Source organism: Hyaena hyaena, unplaced genomic scaffold, assembly GCF_003009895.1.
Source record: "Hyaena hyaena isolate Hyena2069 unplaced genomic scaffold, ASM300989v1 scaffold_130, whole genome shotgun sequence".
Lineage (NCBI taxonomy): Eukaryota > Metazoa > Chordata > Mammalia > Carnivora > Hyaenidae > Hyaena > Hyaena hyaena.
In genome coordinates, this window is record NW_024080762.1 from 2,367,209 (window position 1) to 2,385,938 (window position 18,730).

The 18,730-nt window shown below is 52.4% G+C and overlaps 1 protein-coding gene across 1 annotated transcript in view; it reads right to left on the minus strand.

The window, feature by feature from the left end:
* Window positions 1-18,331, minus strand: part of THSD4 (thrombospondin type 1 domain containing 4) — a 549,275-nt gene extending 530,944 nt beyond the window's left edge. Inside the window, exon 1 of the mRNA XM_039237821.1 lies at window positions 18,147-18,331. The gene's annotated coding sequence lies outside the window, so the exon portion shown is untranslated. The remainder of the gene's footprint in view (window positions 1-18,146) is intronic.
* Window positions 18,332-18,730: the final 399 nt, after the last annotated feature.

Sequence of the window (18,730 nt, forward strand, 5' to 3'; positions counted from 1 at the left end):
GTGGAAGGGACTCACCACAAGAATGAGGGCCAGACCTTTCAGGGGGCAGTTCCAGACCCCAAATCAGCACCCAGGAATGTGGGGGTGGGGAGGCCAGTCACAGAAGCTGCCTTTTTCTTTGTGAAAGCCACCCCCCCGGAAAGTCCTGACAGAACAAGAGCCTCCAAGCGCGGCCTACACTCCGCCCAATGCCGTCTTCACCAACGTCACCAGCACCTTGTGCTCCGCCACCATTTCTGCCAACTCTCTTCTCAAGGAACCGTGGCCGGCCGTTTGCGGCGCCCCCTACCTGACATTCCGGCTGTCTGTGGGCCAAAGTACCGGGCTGTAGGCTCCCAACATCGGTGTCCAACCCACATCTGTCTTCCGTTAACAGTAAAGCAGAAGAAGAGTCAGGAACTGACCTTTACTAAGCATCTGATATGGGACTGGATATTTAATCATCACAGCAAAACTGAGGCCACACAGCAGGTAGAGTGTAGGCCAGGGACGAACACAGATCACCAACACCAGGGCTGGCCCTCTTTTCACTCTGTTAGACTCACTGCCTCTCTCCTGGCAGAGAATCGTGCTTAGCTAGACATTTAGTAAACACAGGAATGGATGGATGGATGGATGCATGCATGGGTGGATGGATGGGTGCTCTCCTAAAGGACTGAATGTGGCTCGTGGATGTGCTGGGAGGTGAAACATGTCAGGACGTGACTGTTTATTGTGCCATGAACATCACCTGGAGTACAGTGAGCCAAGATGGGCCATTTAAATACTCCGTTATTTCAGATCGTAATAATCAGGAGGCTGAGGATGCCAGCAAACATCTACTGAGTGACTGTCATGTGTCAAATGGCATTCGATATGCTTAACATGCATGAACTCAGTTTTATCCTTACAACAACTTACCACTGGGAAATGGAGGTACAGAGAAGTTAAGTCACTTTTCCAAGCCACCCAGTGAGTAGGTTGGGGGAGTTAGGATTCAAAACCAGGCAGCCTGAGCCCAGATTTTATGCACTGAATGGTCATTTGACACTGCCTTCCTAAGAGAGACATGTGACTTCCACTTCTCAGAAAAGAGAGCCCACGTCTGCTCTCTGCTATTGCTGATGCTCAGTAAATGGCTACAGGCTGGCCTTGAACCAGAATGGAGGCACTGACCCACCGCAGGCCTGCGCTGCCTCCACAGAGAGGGAGGGCCTCCCAAGCCCTCCAGTGGCCATCATCACTCATCACTCGCCACAGCGCTTGCAGGAAATCCTGCCCCAGGCAGCAGGGTGTTCGGGGCCAGGCCCTGAGGAGCCCCAGGCCAGGTCACATTTCCAGCCTCTTCCAACTGGGTGAAGCCAGCCAGAGGAACATTCCCCTCCCAGCCCTCTGTGCTCTTTCCTGTCTCCGACCCCTTTGCAGAACTTGTACTCTCTCCTCTGTCATCGTCAAACTTGGCCACGTTATTCATTTCTTCCCATTGAACCTCCATTCTGCACACTGGCTGGCTTTTACCCAAAGCGACCCAAAAACCCACAGAATCCGATCTAGAAAAACAATGTTTGAAGAGTCATTGAAACTCCCTGGCTACTTTCAAGCAAACACACTACAGCCGGCTTGGTTACTCAATTAGGAAAACACCTACCTCTCCTTTCTTACCTGGAGAAATTGGTACTCGGTACAGATTAGTTAAGGATCGCAATACAAATTGCATCATTTTTCATGGCCATTAACATTGATGTGGTTTATATTTGTTTTCAGCTGTAAAGAACGTTTCCCAGGTAACTAAGGAAAAAGTTCAAGATCAGAAATATCAGGAAGGCAGGATATTTGAAATAAATGGGCCATGTATTCCTGCTTCTGTATAAAGTTGGTTTTTCAATTTCAAATGGCCTCCTACTAGAGATCAAAGGCTGAAATGCATCTGGAGTAAGACCCTTTCTCTACCCCAAATGTTACTTAGTCATTTGATTTACAGCACCTGATAAACCTGGTTAAATGTCTTGAGTTCCGTGTTAAGTCTCCAGCACAATGCCCACCTAGCAATTGTCACAGTGTATCATTGTGATTTGCACGTGTCTTTCAACCCCCATAAGGAGGGGATACAGAAGAGTAAAGACTGTTCTCAAAGACTTGCTTTTTTATGTTCCTGAAGCCTAGAACAGTGCCTGGGGCACAGTCGGTGCTCTGTGATGACAGAGAGGATTTACATTCAGTCTCACTCAGAGGGCCTCTCCCCAAGCACAATCACACCAAGTTCCCAAGGTACTGTTGCTGCCCAGCCCCGCATCTGCCCAGCCCCTCTGCTTGCACAGTAACCGCTAACAATATCCAAAATTAATACTATTGATGACATTCTCCAGCTCTCCGCTCTCCCTTCCCCTGCCGAAGCCTCCAATGCGCAAATAAACAGATGTGATGAGCTGCAGGCCACCCTATCGAGGGATCAAAAGCACCCAGACACGGACACAGCCTTCCTCCCCACTCTGAGCACTCAATCTGTCCCTGGCACCCTCTGCCAAGGGTAGTTTGTAATCCCTGGGTTGCCGTTATCAAAGGAAACCAGATCAAACTCCCACAGCTGAGCTCTGTGTGGGACCCGCAGATTTGCTGCCCAGGCCCTTTCCAAGACGGTGATCCAGCCCATTTCAAAAACCAATACATTCTCCAGCCACCTTGGTCAAAGCAGGTGGCCATGGGACTAAATGGCAGCTTTGGCTCAGGCTAGCCAGCCTCCTGTTCCACCTCCTTTCCTTCCGATACAAACTCGGGTCCCAACACCTGCAAGTGCCCTCTGGCCACTCCAGCGAGCACTAGCGTACATGTGTGTGCAAGCATGTGAACACACACATGTGTATCGGCAAAGGAGAGTGTGCCAGATGCACTAATGTTGCAAGAACAGACCCACAGAGAGCAAGTGCCAAGTTCATCTACAGAACGGGTCTAGGGAAGACGTCAGAACTGAGAGGAACACAGCTAGTGTGGTATTCTTTCCGGAAAAAAAGTTAGCTATAAAATTATACGTGTGGGGCACCTGGGTGGCTCTGTCAGTTACGTGTACACCTCTTGACTTCAGCTCAGGTCATGATCCCAGGGTCGTGGGATCGAGCCCCGCATCGGGCTCTGTGCTGAGAGCGGGGACTGCTTGGGATTCTCTGTCTCCCCCTGCCCCTCTCCCCAGCTCTCAACCCTCCCCTCTCTCTCTCTCTCTCTCTCTCTCAAATTAAAGCAAAAAAATTATACACGTTTATATGGTCTCAAGACAATCCTAGGAGGTAGGTGCTACTGATATCCCCATTTAACAGAAAAGGAAACTGAGGCTGTGAGCACTGAAGCAATTATGTCTGCAGTCCCAGAGCTAGTACATGAGCAGCATGATCTGAACCTGGGCGTCATGGCTTGCTTTGCTCTACAATAGACTATCTCTCCGGTGTCCCGGCACGCTACCTCAAACATACATTTCCAGGAGAGCTTCTCGCACTCACATTTACCTGGTGCACAAGACGCAGGCTGCAGCACGGGCCCCAACCGGGGGAGCTGCCATGCGTGAGGATGTGCTCGGCCCCATTCCCTCCAACGCGGCTTTGGCCTTGAGTCCAGGTTATTTCCTCCATCCCCACAAGCATTTGCCTGTCCAGAACACGTCCGGGCTCAGCATGCCTCAGTCACCATAAATCAGCCAGCCGCACACTCTGCCCTTGGTGCTTTGAACATCAGGGGAAAGGATTTGCCTCTTTGCGCTCGGCTCTTGGGGCTTCTGCACTGACATTTGAATTATGTCATTATTTTTTTAAGTGATAGAAATCTAGTCAGTGATTTGTAGCAATCACTGCTGGGCAGCATATGCCAAAAGGCTCCATACATCCTTACAGAAAGCACAGAAGCCTAGCAATTAGTCTTACTTCCTTTGTCCAATTCGGCGATAGGCCAGTATTTGGGAAAGCCGAAATCAGGTGCTGTGCTTACAAGATTATGATAACGCGAAACAGACAGGCATCTCATGAACTAGGAAGTATATTCAAGGCAACCACGAGAAGCAAGTCGTTGTGGTCAGAGGTCACCCAGATGTCAAGGGGGACAATACAAGGCGGTGGGATTTAGCAGAATAAAACTGTTACCCACCTTGGCCTCGCGTCAATGGCCAGGCAGATCTGTTCTCTTTCCGTCTCTTCTGTCCGTGTTGCTGACTCCCCCTGTGACCCAAACCGGGACTAGAAAAATATAACCAATAACCCAGCACACACAAACCCCCGCCCCCGCCCCCGCCACCAATGAGCTATGTATGCAGGGTAAGGACTCTTACCCTCTGACCTCTCTGGTTTTGAGACTCAACATCTCAAGACCTACCCTCTCATTCAGACTGTTTCCAGTTTCCTCCGGCTGATGACCCACCCAAGATGAATTATAAAAGGACCCAGCCTCCAGCTCCACACCAGGCCCCCCACCCCCACCCCGAGCCTTCCCATACTTGGGTAGTGATCCCTCCATTCTTTCCATGAACAAAAGCTCGAAGCTTACCAGGGCTTCCGTGATTTCCCCCTCCTGCGCATCCCAGGCCTGGCCTCTTGCCAACCTTCAAGCCTTCGTTTGTATTATCCCTCAGATGAACTTCCTTTCCATCCCATCGTCCACCAGCCTCCCCTCACTCATCACTGAAATCATTACAGTTGGCATTTCTCTCATTTCCCTGTGTGCCCTTTGTCAAAAAAGCCGATGGGCGTGTTTCTGAGTTCTCTACTCTGGGCCACGGGCCTATGTGTCTATCCCGCTCCATGGTCTGGATTCATGTGGCCATAGAGGTCTTGAAACCTGGCAGACCAATTCCTCCTACTTTGTTTTTCTTGTTTGCAATTATTTTCAGAGGTTTGACTCTGATGTACTGGGGTACCGATTTCTTTGGGTTTATCCTGTTGCGAATTCACTAATGTTTCCTGATTCTGTGGAAGTTCAAGTTCCTGGACTTTTTTTCAGTCTCACCTCCTTTCTTCCGTCTTAAGATTTCAGACATCATTATAGTCCTATAGATCCCTGATGATGTCCCCTTTTTCTTTCCTTCCTCAGTTTTCTCTCTGTAGTTCAGATCAGGTGACTTTTATTGTTATATCTTCAAGTTTGTTGATTCTGTCCTCTGTCATCTCTGTTCTGTGGCTTAGCCCACCCTCGTGAGATTTTATTTCAGTTATTATATTTTTAAATGTGAAGACTTTCATCTGGGGGCGCCTGGATAGCTCAGTCAGTTAAGTGTCCAACTCTTGGTTTTGGCTCAGATCACAATCTCACACGGTGTATGAGTTCGAGCCCCACTTCAGGCTCTGCTGCGATGAATACCATTCAATCGAATCCTGGATATTTTAGGTATCATGTTAGGAGGCTCTAGATATTACTTGAACCTTCCACTTTTGCTGGGCTGCCTTCGATATTGGTCCAGCAGGGGAAGGAGGACCCCACCTCATTATGGCCAGGGGGAGATGGAAGCCCAAATTTGCCACTTGGTCTTCACTCACATTGGAAGACCCAATACTGACCCTCCCCAGCACATCCCATAGATTATTCTCTGGCTGGGGGGGGGGGAACAGGAATGCCTCACTACTGTGCCTTCTATGGCCTCCATTTGCACCACTGGCAGGAAGGGAAAGGGGTGAATGGCCTCAATACTGCCAGGTGGTGGTTAAGAGTCTGGACTCTCCCCTAGGTCTCCTCTGACCACCCCAGTAAGGAGGGGGAGGGATGTCATATTGATGCTGGGTGGGAGCGAAAGTCCAGGCTCCCCACATATCTCAGCAGAGAAAAGAGCCCTCAGAAATGGTTTAGGTCGTCACCGTTCACTTAGGAATGAAGAATCCACAACCCCAGAGCTGGAAAACGTGGTGCTGGAGGTTACATGGCAAGTTCGCCCAGTCGGGACTCAACACCCGTGCCCTTGACTCCAAGATCACGTGTGTATAAACTGAAGAGCTCCTAGAGCACGGAAGGCACGCCAGCCCCCAGCCAACGACGTGATGAAAAGCCTCCCTGGCCAAAGGACAGCGGCTGCCTCCTTTGACATCCTGCCAGACCCCAGGCCAGAAAGCACACGTGGTCATGCGCCATCAGCCTCTAAACAACACAAACACACGTCTGCTCAAGATGGGCCTTCCGTCCAACACACACAGCACAAGCGTGCTCGCGAGCCAAGAGCTACAGCATCTCAGTCACCTTCGGGGCTGGTGGTCTTCCATCTGGAGAGGATCCCGGCTTCCCTACCGTTGGAATCCCTGAAACCAAGATACACCCAGGAGCTGCACAGCTCGGAGCAGCCGGCAGGCCCGGCGTCCCCCTCCTGGCTGGAGAGCTCGGTCCGCACCCGGCTGGAGGCGCCTTCCTTGGACCTGGGGCCTCTGGTCTGGCCCCGGCTGGCGGCCTCGGCACAACACTGCTTATTCTTCTGCAAGGGAATGCTGGTGACCCGGGAGGGGAAACTGCTTTCTAACAGCCTTTGTTTTTGTTTCCATTTAAAAAGGTTAGTGACTTTACTGCATGTGGAAAGAACCGGAGTAACAATTTCAAAGGGGCTCAGCATGTTTCGGAGCTGACCAAATATACAGAACAGTCTGGGTGGGGAGGAAAAGAAAGGGAAGCGAGGGAACAAAAGTTTATTCCACATTCACCGTGTGCCAGACATTCGCCTTTGGTGCTCCTTCCCTGCCTTCTCCTGGCTTCTACAGCAACGATTCCAGCCAAACTCGAGTTCCAAAGCCTTTACCATAGGTCGTCAGGCTGTTGAGAGCCAGGCAGAATTTCTAGACTCCGCAACTGTATACAATACTAAACAATTTCATGGTCCACAAATGGGATCGTGAAATAGAATGATACAACAAGATTAATCAAGTCGTGTGATGCCTACATTTTGAAAGAGTATGATTAAAATTTTTTAATTCAGAATACTTCAAGAATTAGAAATTGTGTTGAATTAGTCATTGCTACGTTGATATCACCCAAGATGATAAACACCCACAGTCTTTTGACAGAACTTGTAAATCAAGCTACATTCTCTTAGGAACACTCAAACCTCTCGGAGTGATTTTGTTAACTATTGGGATATCTGAACATCCACTTTTTATAATTTTAAAACAATTTTTTTAATGTTCATATACTTTTGATAGAAAAAGAGAGAGAGAGGGAGAGAGAGAGAGAGAGAGGTGTGAGCAGGGGAGGCGCAGAGAGAGAGGGAGACACAGAATCTGAAGCAGGTTCCCGGCTCCGAGCTGTCAGCACAGAGCCTGAGGTGGGGCTCGAACTCAGACCGTGAGATCGAAGTCGGACCTGAGCCGAAGTCGGACGCTTAAGCGACTGAGCCACCCAGGCGCCCCATAATTGAAAACACTTTTCAAATATTACAGTCACCTAGGCCAGGGGTCAACAGACTTTGACCAGTTGGCCAAACCTGCCCGCTGCCTGCTTTGTCGTATTTTTAAATAAATTTCAAAAACAGAAAAACACTTAGAAGGCTACTATGTGATGACATAAAAATGATATGAAATGCATACTGCAGTGTCCAGAAAAAAAGGTTTTACTAGAACACAGCCTTGCCCGCTTGTTTGTTATATATTGTCGGTTGCAGCTCTCAGGCTCAACAGGCAGAGGGATTCGTGGTAACAAATCACCACCCAGCCTGCAAGGCTGAAATATGAACTCTCTGGCCCTTTAGGGAAAAGAGTTTGCCGACCCCTGATCTAGGCGCTGTCAAATGTTGGTGCCAGATTAGAAACACACCAGAAGGAGGATGATTCACCACCACCACCACCAGCAAGGCTGTTGAGGGAGCCAAGAAACCATCATGAGACACTCAGTGAGCAATTTACGAGCAAACCCACGGAGCCCAATGTTAGAGATAATGCCGAGCCACCGTGCAAAAAGCAACATTAAAGAAAATCAACACTTTCTGAGAATGTCTCCAGCACACCCGCCATTATCTTTACATCTATTCTACAGGAACAAAGATGGTCAATGATGAGAGATGGGACTCCAGTGAGGGCGTCAAGAATGTAGCCCTCCCAGAAAATCCAACAGCCTTCTATTTCCTTCCCCTCCGCCCGCGTTGTTTCCCTGTTAAGATGTGGACCCCCTCACATCTCTAAATTCCCACCAGAGTCTGATGTCCCTCTGCTGGGCCCCTAGCCTTCCTACTGCATAATGTTTATCCCACCCATCATCCTCTCTGCCTGCCCCCAACCCCGGAGGCCGTATGTACCGCCCTCCCCCCAAGGCAGGAACACCGTCTTCTTTATCTTTAAGATGGACAGATGTTCCCGCACCCAGTAAGGCACATTGGAGCCCCTTCATATCATCACAGGGATGAATAAGCACCATCTCCCCGACTCTGGTGGCATCGATGGTGACTCCTGGTCCGTTTCACAAGCGAGGAAACTGGAGCTCAGAGGTTAAGCTGTTCAAAGCCGCACAGGTGGGTGGCAAAGTCAAAGTCGGACGGGGAAATCACGCCATTTACAATGCAGGTGCTGCTACCTGCAGCGCGGAGGGGGCTCAGGAAGTACTGGGTGCACAGCGATGCCCGTAGGAACCAGAGCAGCGGATCGACACGACCCCAGGAGTTGCCGAGACCTTCCGCGTCACCACGCTGAGTCAAAGAAGCCGGTCAGCAAAGAACGGACACTGCATGATTCCATTTCTATGTGAACACAGTACCAACACGGACACGGTGTCTGTGCAGAACTCAGGGAAGTCCACGCGTCTCCCAGCGCCTCTGGCTAGGGGTGAGGTGTGGAGTCTCCCCCCTCCCCTCGTGCCAGCCTGGGAAGGGAACAGGTCCTCATAGGGAAAGGGAGGGGAAGACAGAAAACAAGCCCCTCCTGTTTCTCAGCGTGCCCACCTGGATGTCGCGGGTACATGTTCTCCCAAGCGCCCCTGAGAGCCCTTCACCTTGTTAGAAAGTCTCCTGCTTTTGACCTGGTAATTACATGGCCGGGAACCGAATTCCCGAACAGAACTTGGGTCAGGGGGAGAAAAAATGACAGCAAACCGAACAGTGATGTTCGCAGCACTAATTTTTTAAAAATGTTTGTTTATTTATTTATTTTGAGAGAGAGAACATGAGTAGGGTGGCGGGGAAAAGGGACAGAGAGAATCTCAAGCAGGCTCCACACGGAGCCCATCACGGGGCTCGAACTCAGGACTGTGCGACCGTGACCTGAGCCGAAATCGAAAGTCTAATGCTGAACCCGATTGAGCCACCCAGGTGCTCCTAATTTTTTGATCAGGGAAAAACAAGGAACCAACACAGGCCATTAACTAAAATGACGGAAACTGTCATTTTTGCCTTAGAATGGGAAGCCTGACCAGGTGGAGAGGAATGTTTACACAAAGTCATACTCTGTTAAAAAGACAGATGTGCGTGTGCTTAAAGGCAAATATCAAGCAGAGAACAGAACGTCGTAAGCAGTTCGTACACTATGCAGACATGCGGCGGGGAGAAGAAGAGGAAGAGGAAGAAGAGGAGGGAGGAAGAGATGTTTTGGTAAAGTTACACGTACAATAAAAGTCTAGTTAAAAGATAACACATTTGTGGAATTACAAATTTTACACTGTCTTTCTAGGAGCCCAATCAGACCATATGTACCAAATACCTTTGGAGTATTTATATCTTTCATCCCCCAAACAGCACGATGCATTAACAAAAATATTTTTTAAAATGCACAAAAGCAGTTTTATTTATTAATAATATCAAAAAACTGAAACCAACATGTCCCCAAACAAACACATGTTAATGTTTTTTAATAAGGGTTTTATTTATTATTTTTTAGTGTTTATTTATTTACTTTGAGAAAAAGATGAGAGCATGAGTGTGCATGTGGGGCAGAGAGGCAGAGAGAGAGAGAAAGAGAATCCCAAACAGACTCCTTGCTGTTAGCCCAACCTGGGGCTTGATCTCACAAACCTTGAAATCATGACCGGAGCCGAAATCAAGAGTCAGACACTTAACCAGCTGGACCACCCAGGAGCCCCTAAACATTAATGTTTTTAAAAATACTCTACCACCATTAAGATAACCATGTTTTAGAAGAAGACTGAATATTCAGTACCTAGCAAACATGCTTATGGTTTATTATTAAGTGAAAAAAGTCATGAACAAAACAAAATGTTCAGCAAGATACCAATTCTATAAAACTGTGTGTGTGTGTGTGCGTGCACGCGCGTGTGCGTGTGCGCACAGAAAGAGAAAGTACAAAGACACACATTAAAAATAACGGTCATCACTGGCTGGGGATTACGGATAATTTTTTATTTTTTTTCTTTCTGTTTTTCCACATTTCCTCAGTTTTCTACAAAAACTGTACCTGCCTTTTGTAATCAGAAAAAAAATTTTTTATCTAGAAACCGAAGCAAATCAGCAATGCTGTCACCAGCCTGCAGCAATTGCCACCGAGGTCCCCCAGTTAGAAGGGATGCAGCAGACCGTGTGGCCACTTAAATGTCCACGCGGCGCCCACACTGGACAGACTATGGCAAAGAGCGCTCGGTCTTTCTGGGCGCCGGCCCTCTGCACCCGCACCCCCTCTGCAGGACGGATCCCGACAGACCTCGCCACTGGCACCAGCACCCAGGTGTCTGGAGCTGGGCACCCCTGCTACTCCCGCACGCAGGAACCCAGCCAGGCCCACACCTGCTTCTGCCTCCCCCTCCACACTGGGCAGGAGAGCTCGCTCCACCCACCCCTACCTTTACGGTCCTCTCACATCTGCCCACAGTAAAAACTGAGCACTCCTTTCCGGGCACCACATCTGTTTTGGGGCCGCAGCTCCACCCCTCCTCTAAGAAGAAGAGCCTTCCATGTTATTTTAAAAGCGGGTTCCGTGGTGATAAAAATCTATGCTTCAAGATGGATGAAAACATTAATCTTCGTGAAGGAAGGGAATCACTGGAGACTACATAATGTATGGTTCCATTTATCTGACGTGCCCAGGACCCATGCAGTCAGAAGGCAGATGAGTGCTTTCCAGGGCCCGCTGGGGAGGGCAGACGGGGAGTGACTCTGAATGGATATGGAGTTTCTTTTGAAGGTGATGAAAATATTCTGGAATTACATAACGGGTGATGATTGCACAACTCTGTGAAGGCACTGAAAACCACAGAATCGTATACTTTAAAATGGTGAATTTTATGCTATGTGAATCACATCTCAATTTTTGAGAAGTTTTAAGTGGGTTACAGTTAGACTTTTAAGTGGTTACCATTAGACCTTCCAGTGGGTTCCGAGTAGACTGAGGCACTAAGCAGCCCGTTAGTTCCCCGAGGGCACATGCTCTGGAGTCAGATGACTAGAAATTCAAATATCACTCTGACATCTACTTGCTGTGCAAGCAGGTGCAAATTCCTTAACCTCTCTGTGCCTTGGTTTTCTAGGCTGTAGAGTAGGAATAATAACGTGTAGCTCACACGAACTAAATCAACGCAGGTAAATCGCAGGACCTGATACAGAGCTCTGTAAATGGCAGTTCCTTCTCCTTCGCTGGCCAGAAGATCCCTTGAACTTCAAGCAGAATGAAACCCAGGCCTTCACTAAAACATCACTGAAGTCAAGCAGGCCCTGGGTACTTGTCTGTTCTCACAAAGACACAAACGGGAGTGAGAGGCTAGGGGGTCAGGGCACACCCTGTGATCAGGCTCAAACCCCGAAGACACAGCTCCGCCCCCAAGGCTCGCCTTGTAACCAGCAGTAAACTCCCCGCCACAGTCCAAAGGGCCTCATGTCCACTGGCGGGTTTGACCCTCCTCTCAACCATTAGATAAGCGTTACTATTATTAGCCTCGATCAAGGATGAGGCAATGGGAGCTGAGAACAACCAGAAGAGAAGACGGCGCTGTGACTCGCGTCCAGATCAGATCGTCTCCGCTCTTCCTAATTTTGTCCGCAGGGCAGCTGCCCTCTTCATCCTCAGCGGTCAGGTCACAGCAAGGCTGGCCGTGCGCAGAGCTGGTGCGGAAGTGGCCATGCCCCCAGAGGGCCAGGGAGGCGTCACTGCCCGGGTACACCACATCCGGCCACCAAGCGTGGAGGCAGGGGGGCGAAGGGCAGGGCAGTGTAATCAAAAGGGCAGCTGGAGGCCAGAGAGCCAACAGCAAAGGGAGGGGAGAGGGGGACCGGAATTCAAGGCATGTGAGGGTCAAGGGTCAGACAAGCGAGATCAATCAAAGAGCACGTCATCCATTCACCCAAAGCACTTCACCCCCTCTTAGAGACCTGGAAGAGAAGCTGCTCGGGCCCTTCCCAGAGAAGATCTGGTCTCTGGGTTTTGCCAGAGAAGTGACAAAAAAGATGGCACGGGTCTAGGACTGCCGTGAGCACTTGACACTCTCGTGAATCTCACCCAGGGTCTGTATTACTATTGCCCTCGTTTTACAGACGGGAGAACGCCAGCAGAAAAGGAAGGTGTCCAGGAACCCACAGCTCCCTGGAGCCAAGGCCTGGACCGGGAGCCAGCTCCAGGGGGCGCCCAGCCTCGGCACCCCTGTGTCCCCTCCGGACCCAGGAAAAGGTGGGCCCTGCCGTCCAGCGGAGGCCACACACCCCCCTCTCTGCCCTGAAATAACAGGTGGTCAGAAGCCCTGCGTTTCAGGAAGAGAGGTCTGTCTGGCAGCCACCAATTTGTAACTTGCTGATACGATCGGAAGGTTTCCAAGAAGGAATTAGGTAGAGCAGCTGTCCGTGGATCCGTGTTCATAAGAAATGAATCTCTGGACTGAGCCTCCAAGAAACACGGTGAAGTCAAAGGCGTGGCTTGCCATCCCAGCCCCCACGCCCTGGGAGTCCTGTGGCTGCATCCCTGCCACAAATCAAAGGCCCTGCTCCCCTTTCATCAGATGCCTGCAGATAACTCCCTAGTGATTTCCCTGCTGGAGCCCAGAGGGCTATGGCCTAAAGGGTTAACATCTCATTTCCTCTGTCTTTCAAGCCTTAATCCCCATGAGCTGGGTGCATTCCAAGCCCACCTGGGGCAGGTCACGACGAGCCCCAGCCCACGGCTGGCCCTTCATTTCCCCTGGCAGGAGATTAGATGGGGCGCCCATTAATCACTCATTACTTGGGTCCTCACTGCTGGCCAGCCCGCAGGCAGCCGGCCATCTGGCTGGGCATGTAGGGCGGGCCCACTTGCTGCCCAGCCCAGGTCGAGAGCTGCCCGGTGTCACCCTTCTACGACAAAACACCTCGGCGTCAGCCTGGCTCTCTGTTCTCCGGACCACGCCCGAGAGGAGAGGGGCCGCCTTAAGTGACCAGCTTCTGCCAGGCTCATTGGAGGGGACAATGACGCGCGTGACAGATTCAGTGGAAAGGTGAGAGGGCTAAGCAGGAAGAGGCCACTCTGGGGGACAACTAGCCATAAAGAGAGGACACTAGCTCCCCATCCGGATCCTAGGTTCTTCCTTGAGGATTCTAGTGGGGACCAGAGGAGGGGGCAGACGGGGCAAGGAGGTTGAGTGGATAACTCATCATCATCATCATCATCATCATCATCATTGTTATTATTACCGACAGCTGAAGGGGGTCATTGGCTGGGTTGGAATAAAAGGTTGCAATATTTGGCCCTTCACACACAAACCCCCTGGACTTGAGGGGCCTGAGACCATATATATATAATTATAGCACACATATTGAGGGCCAACTGCCTGCCAAGCCCTGACTGGGTACAGAGAAGGTATGACAAACAGGATGCGTCCTGGCACTGAGCACTCAGCACCGGGTCCCCGCACCAGCCCCCCAGGCTTTGGCCGTCCCTCTGACACACATGGCAGAGTGCAAAATAAAGGCCTGTAGAATAAAAGAAATCCGTGAGTGAGCAGGCCCCGCTCAGAAGAGAGGGGGACAGTGGCTGGCACGACACGTCCAGCCCTATCTGGGGAGTCTCAACCCATTTCCTACCCTAGGAATCTTGGGGCTCTGGAACCGAACCAGCTGACCCTTCTTCCTCAGCACTTGCTCCGGCCCGGAAATCCATCCACCGTGAGCCTGACGGGGCCTGGGCGTGCACACCTTGGCGGGGAGGGGTGGAAAGCAGGCTTTCAGGACCGAACTGAAGACCCCTTTGGCCAAAACAGGGCTCTCTGCCCGGGTTGGGCCGTGACGCGCCACTGCTCACTCTTAGAGCCAAGGTCAAAGTTTCTGTTGGAAAGGACCATGCGACCTGGGATAAAGCAGCTAATTAACTCCCCACCTGTCACTGGAACCTCATGGTTAAGGTCGCCTAGGGCAGCGGCCCTCACGCCCAGTCTGTGGTTCAGTCACTTGGGACAGTCTGAAAAAGGCCGATTCCCTGCCTCCACCCTGGGATCCGAGTGTCTTCCCAGAAGATCCGAATTCTGATTCGGATGTTCCGAAGACAGCCCTTTCAGGGAACAGCGATAGAGCGCACAGAGCCGGGTTCTAAGGTTTAGGTTCAAACCCGAGCTGCTGACCTAAGGCAAGTAAGGTGGCGTTCTCTTCCTTGTAAAATGCGGATTATGCCGTCTGCCTCGCAGGTTGCTGGGAACATTAAGACACTAGGCGTAGCACACACCAGCGGTCACTGAACGTGACCTGAATGAGTTCATCGGGCCGCCGAGGCTCTGGAAACCGGAGAAGTCAGCTCTGAAGGGCCGGAGGGAGAAAAGAGGGCATAACAGGCCCAGAAATGAGGGGGAGGCCCCAGCGTCAGTCCACGGGTCCTGCAGAGGAGGAGGGAAGAGGGGCGTCCCGAAACAGGGTAGCAAAGCAGCCTCAAGGCCAGAGCTCCCCACTGACGCCCCCCTTCCCCGTGCCCGCCTGTGTCATGCTCCTGGCCTAACATCGCCAACCCAACATTTTCCCAGAGTGAATACAGACACACGAAACCTTTGCATCCACGCAGAGGGAAATAAATACCACAATTCTGGATGCAAAGAAGGGGAAAGATACAAGGCGGGCAACGTGGGGAGAAGAGGAGAAAGAAGGAAAAGTAGGACTGGAAGGTCCAGCCCAGCTGCATTTTCCAGCCACCTGGGGCTGGTCGCGGGCTGGCACTGCGCTCCGCAGCCCGGAAGGGCGCTGGGAGGAGGAGCCGAGGGGCCGGAGGGCCGGTCTGGAGAAGCTTCAGGGTGCCCGGGACAGGAGGCTGGCCCACTAGATCGTGTCCAGGCTGAACACCCTGTCCGTGCAAAGGAGGCAGGGGATGGGGCACCTGGGTGGCTCAGTCGGTTGAGCATCGGACTTCCGCTCCCGAGTTCAAGCCCCACATCCAGCTAGCTGCTGCCTCAGATCCTCTGTCCCCCTCTCTCTGCCCCTCCCCCCACCTCGTCTCTCCCCAAAATAAATATTAAAAAAAAAAAAAAGAGGCAGAGGAGCACTTCAGATGGGTTCAGGGAGGAGAGAGATGCATGTGTGCGGGAGCGGCTGGGGCATACTTCTTAGCAGAATTTAGAGGAGCAGAGGGGAGGTCTGAATTTCTGAGCGGCAGTTAGAGGGCATACAAGACCGCCTTAAGGACACTGGGTACATCAGGCAGGGAGGTGGTGGGCTGTTCGTGGATCATCGGACTTTAATTAAGACCAGTTCTAACCGCCCAGACGAAGCCTGACCTTGTTCAGGTCTACCCGGTCCATTCCAGCACATTCACATCACTAGGTTTTTGCTGGAGCTCTTCCCTCTGCCTGGCATGTCCCCTCTCCTTCGGGCCTTTCCCATTTCCTCGAACTCCTCCTCATGCTTCAAAGCCCAGCTGCAATTTTCACAGCTCCTCTCAGGCAGAAAAAAACTTTGTCCTCATCTGAGTCTCCTTGAGAAGTTGCACATCCCCAATGTTCTGCACTGTTTCGTGGTGACTTTTTTTTTTTTTACACCTTCTTGTCTCCCCAGGGGGTTATTTATCATGTTAGCCTGTCAACAGATCCGGGGCAAGGATATTGTCCTGTGCTTGGTTTAAGCCTCAGCACACAGTAAATGTCCCCTGAATAGAGCAGATGCCCCAAAACATCGTTTGGAGAAGGATTAAATAGAAGTGAATGCTGGGAAGGGGGCGCGGGGGACACAAGCTGTGATTCTTGAGAGGAATGATGTGGCGAAATCAGAATTTTAGGAATATTAATCTGTCAGCATGAAAGGAGATGGATTCAAATGAAAAAAGTAACTCTCGTGGCTGGGAGTCAAGAGGCGAGATTATTACCGTAATGTGGACATGGTTTATGGACAGGGCAGAGGGAATGGAGTCAGGAAAATGATCCTCTGCGATATCACATAAGAATGTGGAGAGAACTGGGTAATGAATGCACTCTGAATGTGGGGGGACAGGCTGGGGGCATCGAGGAGGGCCCTCAAGCAGTGAGGCTGCCAGCCAACTGGGAGGAAGTGGTGCCCTGGAGGGAAATGTGGGGGACCGAGAAGGATGGGGGCAGTGCCCAGCCGCTCTTGGGGATAACTGGATGCAATCACAATAAGATTTCTAGGCAACAAAACAAAACAAACAAACAAAACTCCCCCAAAACCTCCAAGTCAAAATATCCAACCCTGATCTTACTCACAAACCCTGGGCCGTATTTTATTTTATTCATTTTTTCCTAGCCGCCAGTTAGATTTCTTACTGGCTGCTAGGGCTGGGCGGGGAGGTGATCACGAGACCTCATCTGACCCGCCCTCTTGGGAGGCAGCCAGCCAGGTGGCTCGCTGGCTCCCTCGGTAGAGGCTCCAGTACCCCGATCACCCAGACTCATTTCCCAGGCCGGGACCTTTGGGAAATCCCTGCTCCAGCCCTGCAGAGCTTTATAGGAAAGTCCCAGGACTCCCATCTGCTTCCTCGAATTAATTCCAGGGCTAGGATTTTGTTTTCTAAAGGAATTCAGCTATGGTGCCAACAAAAATCTATAGGAATTGAGTAGTACTGTATTTCAATCACGTTTTCAAAATATTTGCATCTTTGTATATTGAGACCCGGTAAGATCCCGTAAAGCCGTTCATCACCACTTTATCGATGAAGTAAAGACATAGGTAGGTTATACAGGCTTGAAGAGCTGTGTGAGCCTTGAAAAATCTTTAGATTATTATTGTGTGCCCGGGTGCCTTCAGCTGTGCCGGACACTTGGACAAGAGGATTCCTTAGACTTCATTTCTCTTGGTCTAAATTCCAACAGGCATCCCACAATCGCTTCAGCTACCCAGGTCTGAGGCTTCAGATTCACTTACTGTGCGGAATAAGGGGGGGGGGGGGGAGGGCGGTCACAAAGGAGACAGAAGAGGCGCAAGCATGCACATTTAATAGGCAGTAGGGGAGGCTTGGGGGTGGGGGGAGTTGGCGGGTTGGGTGTGGACGGCTTAGCAATCACCAGACCCACAATTTCCAGATGCTGAGTGGGCCTGAGAACGCCCCAAAATCCCCTTCCCAAGTCTGGGCTGATGTTATTTCAAAGAGAAAAAAAAAAAAAAATACTACCTTCCAGATCTCTAAAGCTCCACGAGCTAGTTCCGTAGAAGCCAATCCTATAAGCGCGCCAAGGGGCTGCAGGTTACTTGGGCTGCATTTGAGGAAGTGTCCGGGGTTGGCGGAAACAACCCATCCACTCCGGCTCCCACTGGCGCTGGGCTGCATCAGCTTAGCGCGCGCGCGCGCACACACACACACACACACACACACACACACACACACACACACCAGGATTTGAGGCTTTCTAGAAAACGGCGTGGCCGAGGCCCCGGGCTGGGGCTCGATGCGCGCCGACCGAGACCGGATCAGCTCTCCGGCCCCGGGGCAGAAGGGAGGCGAGGCTGGGGTCGGGGCGCACCGGCTGGGTGTGCACTCGCCGGCCCCCCTCCGCCCCGACCCGGGGAGCGCGGGGCCCCGACTACAGGACGGCCCGGGTTGGCTGTCCCTGGAGTTTCAGAGTTGGAGGGTGGAGGAGTGCGTGCTGGCGCCAGGACGCAGCAGAGCCCCCGGGAAGGGAAGGGAAGGGAGAGGCGGCGCGGCCGTCGGCACGCACCGAGCGCGCGCGGGCTCCCCAAGCCCGGTGCGGGCGCAGCCCCCCGGCTCCGCGGACACACCCACTGCACCCGCCGCCCGCGCCGTCGCCCCGGGGTTCAGAGAGGAGGGCGGCGGCCCGGCGGGGCCGGGGCCGCGTGGGCGCGGTAGGCGCGGGGCGCGGGGAACGCGCGGCGCGGCGGCTCTGCTCACCTGGCGGTCCCCGTCCCGGAGCGGCCGGCGGCCGCCTCGCCTCGCCCCCGCGTGCTTCCCGGCGCCGGGCAGCCCCGAGCCCGCCGCATGGACGGCCGCCGCCTCCGCCCCGCGCCCGCCCTGCGCCGGCTCCCGCTGCGCCCCGGTTCGGCGTCGGGCTGCGCGGGCGGCCAGAGGCTCGGGCGCGCGCGGAGAGCTGCGGCTCGGAGTTTGCGAGCAGGAGAACCGCGACCCGCGCTCCCTCGGTCCCTCCTCCCTCCCCCACTGGCGGCCTCCCGCTGTCATCTGGAGCCTCTGCTGCCGCCCCCTGGCGGCCGCCTCGGGAAGGACCGGCCCCCAAGCCACCCCCGCGGTGACCCCGTGGAGGGCCCTGACTAACTGCAAGAGGACTGAGCCCTGGGTCCCTGGGCACCGGGAGAACAGACATCATCGCATGAGGCTTGGCGAGAGTGGAACGACGTGTGGTCCGGGCCGGCCAGGACCCGCCCAGGGAGAGCACAAGGGCTGAGACCAGCGATGGTGCAAGGCCTTGAATTTCGCGTCCATCCTGTCCTGAGGTTTGCGGGAGCCACTGAAGGACTGGG